This window comes from Armigeres subalbatus, chromosome 2 (genome assembly GCF_024139115.2).
Source record: "Armigeres subalbatus isolate Guangzhou_Male chromosome 2, GZ_Asu_2, whole genome shotgun sequence".
Classification (NCBI taxonomy): Eukaryota; Metazoa; Arthropoda; class Insecta; order Diptera; family Culicidae; genus Armigeres; species Armigeres subalbatus.
Genome location: NC_085140.1, coordinates 234,648,081 through 234,654,038, shown reverse-complemented (window position 1 = coordinate 234,654,038; position 5,958 = coordinate 234,648,081).

Here is a 5,958-nt window from a genome sequence, read left to right as displayed (position 1 = left end):
TTCTGCAAAGGAAGTTGAAGGCCTGGATCTGCCTTTGCGAGAGTTAAAAAGGCAAAATCGAAGAACAACCAACAACGGAACCAGAGCCTTCCTTGGAATCTCAATCAGCTACCAGCGTTTTTATATTGATGGAGGAGGTAAGAATATAATCAAATAAGATGGTAACTTCTACTATATGTCAATATTTATGTCTTGTTTCCAGATGAGAAACCCTCCACTAGTAGAGTTTTCCGAGCGAAGAAATCAAAATAATGACTCCTATACTAGCTGCCACCCTAGACCGTATTGAACTAAGCGACCGAAATGCAATGTATGTTTAGCGGTTTTAACAAGTGCTGGATTAAACTTAGGTAAGTTCTCCCAACATTACTTTTATTGTATTGTTCTTTCTCCTCCAGTTATTATTTTGTAGTATCTGTAACCAAAACAAAATCTTATCAACTTTATCTATTTTCAGACGATTTCTACGTTAGCAGACAAACAATCTCAGGTCCGTGCAGAATATCGCGAAGAGATTGCTCAAAAAATCCAAAGCAATTTTGATCTAAATGGACCAATTGTTGTACATTGGGATGAAAAGCTGCTTCAAGATCTCAGGTAATATATTTGAGTATTGTTTATAGCATTGAAATGTGTTATTCTGTGTTATGATTTTTGGATATCTTTTAACTAAGCATGATTTGAAGTAATCGATAGGTTTTTTGTTATTTGAAATTTCTTTCCTACAATTTTAGATTACATTTGAATATTTTGTTTTTTTAAAGAAGCTATTTGTAACATATTTTAAACTTTTTTTAAAGGATATATCTGATTTTTTTCTTTTCAGGTACTGACAAAGTAGAAAGATTGCCAGTTTTGATCTTCTGAGCAAATGTTCAGCTGCTTGAGTCCTAAAATTGTCTTCTGAATTGGTGAAAGACAGGCAAACGAAGTTTGCAAATTGATGAATGCATGGAACCAAGGATCGCATCTGTGCAATGGGATTGATACAGCAGCAAATACAGGAATCAAAAAGGGCTTGTACCTAATCGAGAAGCGAATTGGCAGAGATCTTTTATGCCTGGCGTGTAGGCACTATATTGCCGAAGTTTTGATGACAGCAGCTTGGGAAAACTATTTCCTTCAAAAGGCCCTTCTTCAAGTATTTTTTAAAATTTAAATCGGCATGGCCTACTATGGATCAATCCTTTGATGAAAATGTGGTAGACGAAAACATTATTGAGATCCTTGGTGATGAAACACAACATTTGATTGAATTTTGAAAAGAACTCAATATTCAACAGCAACGACAAGACGATAAAGAGCTGCTAAATTTATCTTTAGCATTTCTTGGTGTGAAAGAATTAAATTTCGCCACCAGGAGCACAAAGCAATGCCAGATGGATGGCGAAAGCAATATATTGTCTTAAAATATGGCTGTTTAGAGGCCAATATGACATGACCGATGATGAAAGGCGAAAATTCCAGTAATGTGTGCTTTTATTTTACCAGTTTACATTTGGTCTTGGTTCAAAGTCCTTTACCCTCATCAGCAGCACGAAATGATCTAAACCTGGCAAAAAAATGATAACTTTACGATTCGCGAAGTCGGCACTGCTCTTCCCTCCATGGAAAATCCCATTGCTATCTGTCAGAGTTTGAGTGAAACATGGCGCCATCTCATCCTCTCTGTTGTTCTACTGAAAAATCCATAAAGAAATGTCATTGTTTGTGTGAAGAATTTTGCTTCGACTTCGCGAATATGCTTTCCTGATCAATCAAGAAATGTGTATATGGCTGCGGCTTCAAGATTTGCAAATCATCTATGGTACTTAAGTGAAGAACTAATCGCTCTGGCTTTTTCGACCCAGAAATATCTACTGATGAGAAAAGAAATCGCACAATTTAAAATCTTGTAGAGTGATGAAGTAAGAAAAATAAAATTGAAAGTATCTACGATCGATAACTTGACTTCTTGTACGCTTTCGATTTTATTTCTCAAACACGATGAATTTTTTGAAATTTCTGAATATTTGCAAATTTTCTCAAAGAAGATCCTAGTATAAGGGATGAATTGGAAGAATTTGTTGAAAGTAGAAATAAAATTAATTCATTTTTGGTAGTGAATGACTATGCTGAAAGAGGAGTTAAACTAGTTCAAGATTTTGTGGAAAATTGACAAAAATGAAGAACAGCTTCAATATCTTCTCAAAGTTGTTCAACAGCATAGGAAAATTTTCCAGGATGCACTCGCTCTGTTATGAAGGAAGGCCTTGCAGTTGAAATAAATAATTAATATAGGTATAAGTGTTGTTTTTTGTTAACTTTGTAGTTTTATACAGTTAATAAATTATGCTATCAACATCAAAACTGTTGTTTGAAAATATATAACTTATATAATATCCCAGGTCTCTCTGTCTTTCTGTCCTTCTGTCCCTCTGTCTGTAACGATTACATCATATCGTTCTAAAATTGATGCAACGGGCATCACGATGTCCGAAAACAACTCGTTACAAATATTTCATAAATTTTGTATCCCTTAAAACTTCAGCTCGTTGGCTTCTGTAAGTTACCCCCACCCTCTCTAGCTACACTACTGTACAGAGCACGGAAAGTATTTACCAATCGGATAAAAATTCGCGAGATTGGTGCGATAATCGCATTTAATTTCGCACGGCACCGTATACGCCTGCATCGCCGCCGCAATGGTCGGTGGTACGCTGCTCTCATTTTAAACCACTGGGGACACGCTCGAAACCCTCGACTTTGGATGCTTATAACTCAATTTCAAAGGGATTTACGTCCGGTCTTCACCAGTCGCTTCCTTATATAAAAAGGTTCTACATTTTGTCCACAACAGGAACTGTCGACCACAGCGTCACCTAGAAGCAAAAACTGAAACATTTGGATCACTTTTCTCATACAAACTTTGAGCCATTTGTGCACGCCAACCACTGGACCGAATGAGCTGAAATTTTCAGGAGAGCTGTCATTTAAGGGTGCAAGGTTTGAAATTCCAGACTTTTCACTTTTTCCATATAAGCTTGGCCACTCTAATGCTACCTGTTTCCGGCTCCATCGTTGTAGCATTCGACTCTATTAGTCCGGTTGAGTCCGCATTCGGATGAGGTGGAAAACGTTGAGATGCGCGGAAACATACGAGACTTGAATGCGCGGTGACTTTCGTTCCGCAGGCCTGTCGGGGTAGCGAGGATATTTCAGGCCAGATTGCCCGTCGAATGACGATGGATTGACCCGTAGTGAGTTTTGTGGCGATTTGAGGTCGGCCGGACACTGACGGATAGCGGCGATAATTCCGTCTGGATTGGCCGCCGAATGGCAGAGGGTGGACGCGTAGAGGCTTTGAATCGGCGATCAGACGTCCGGCCACTGAGGGATTCCGTCGATACTTTCATCCGGATTATCCGCCGGAGGTCGAGGGTTGGACACGTGGAGGCTTATGTGTCCGCGGCGAACGGTATTGCATTTAGTCCTGGAGCAGAACGCTCCTGTGCGAGGCGGATCATTTTGCCGGATAAACGGATTCTCGCCGCCTGGTGATGGCCAGGTAGCAAGATCCAAATGCGGCGGAGGCCTCTGAGAAACGGTTCACCAATACGGCTCCTAAAGCGCAGAGGTCCCCACGTTGTATGGCTGTTCACCATACCGTAACAGGCTAGTGAATCCGCTGGTTACCACTGCTTAAAGGACCGGTCGTTGGTTTCAGGTCATCCAGAACACGTTTTATATTCACGCGGATCAAACCAAACGCCGACGTTCAGATCCTTTTTCCATACGCGGTTTTCTGGTTGCTTTTCTTTTTTGTGCGATCGTTGTTACGATCCTCTTTCAAGGTTGGTTTCATCTCGACTCCCTGGAACTCACGTCATCCTCCTTTCTCTTCGCGCTTTCACCCCTTTCCACATTTCCACGAATTCCAGGGGTTCGCGAGGGATTTCCCTCTTTTCTTTGAGCCACCGAGTAGAGCTGTGTGATGTATTAGTGGTACATATTCATACACTGCGAAGTCAGAATACTCACATTGCTTGAAGATCGATGTCTTATTCATGGTTTTACTTTTTTACTGCGTATATTAAACACTTGCTTACTATTTTACATATTACCACATCTCAAGTCCGTTTGTTTGCTTATTGGTTTTTTCAGTAACACTCTTCGAGTGAAAATGGAAAATTCAAATCACCCTCATCCAGTACCTCGAATATTTCAAGTGATCAAGTGATCATTCTGAATATTTTGTTCTATTTTGTGTGGTCGGTTTGTACACTGACTCCACAATCATAGGTCACACCAATATGAGACATTTCCATTTAACCAACATGCAAAGTGAGGTAAGTAATTATTGTTCTAATGTGACCCATACATATGGGGGTCAGTAGAATTGATTAGTACGAGTTCAAATTTCTTTTTGTATAACCCCGATCAAACTACACGCTACACCCGGCATACTTTTTATCAAAACAAGCCCTGCTACACGGGTCAGTGATGAACTTATTTATCAAGTAAAAAATCATAATAATAAAGAAAAAAAATGCAAGATTTGGTTTTCAGTTGCATATCACAGAATATTGAATATTTGAACAAAATATTTTATTCCTATGTATTTCATGCTCGAAGTTTATTATTCGCTACAACTTGTCGTAGCAGATATCGAAGCGGTACTTTGAAAAACTCTATTGGGATTCAGAGCAGCATCCGCTCAAGATTCTGAGCAAAATTCGTTCGAGATTCCAAACAGAATCTGTCTGGAATTCTGAACAGAATCCATTTGGGATTCTAAACAGAATCCGTTTGAGATTTTGAAAAGAATTCGTTCGGGAATCTGAATAGAATCCGATCAGAATTTTAAACAGAATCCGTTTGAAATTCTAAAGAAAATCCATTCGCTACTCAAAAAAAAAATCCTTTCGGAATTTAATTTCAAATAGAATCTGTTTATAATTCTGTTTGAGATTCTGAACAGAATCTGTTTGCGATTTTGAAAAAAATCGAATGGTTTTCTGAGCAGAATCCATTGTTGACAGTCAACGTATTTTCTGGAGGTAATAATCTTATTTTGAAAAATAAAAGCATTCTTATTACGGAGCAGTGTTTGACAACATCGTTTTTACCTGTAGTTCAACATTGAGTTTCTTCAATTCTACGATTAAATACAAATTTACCAGTATTATAACCCAAGGCGATAACATCGAAGTATATTTGCTGTCGGCATACATATCATTTAGGCAAGAAGTTATGAATTTCATGGATAACAATGATAAAACTATTCACGATATATAAATCGTGCTTCAACATCATAGTGATATGAACTTGACAGGTTCCCGAGAACACCGAAATATTGGGAATGATAAAAAGCTCATATGGCCGGGATTCTGCCAAATCGCACCAAGCGCCAACAAAAAAATAACAATTTTTCTGCCTAAGTTTTCGCTTATCAGATTTGTTTGATCAAATCGTATTGATATCCTCTACCTAAGGATATCCTACTATGAATGTGTGGATTAATTGATATGAAATGATTTCCGTTTTCCTATTAAGATCAAAATATCACAAGTCAGACAAAAAGCCGCTTGGTGCGTTTTGGCAGAACCTCGACCATATAATGCTTATCATAGCCATATGTAGTGTATTCTCAGAAAACATTCGTGGGCTGAAGGAAAAGGGTTGGAGGGTCGCAAGCAGCACTCGGGGGCCGCACTTTGGGGATCACTGCTCTAGACCATCTTTGAACAATAACAAACACATAGAAAAAGCGATGACATTTGTTTTGTTGTCGTTTTTCAAAGCAACGAGCTTTTTCAATCTAGTACCCATTTCAATTTTCCTTCCATTCCTCGATCTCTCCTTATCTCGATGGTTGAGATGTGGAAAGGCGACTGTATTCGGAGTCTGAATTAGAATAAAAATAGACAATCTGGAATTCTAATGAAAATTAGGAATCTGTTCTACACAATTTGAAAG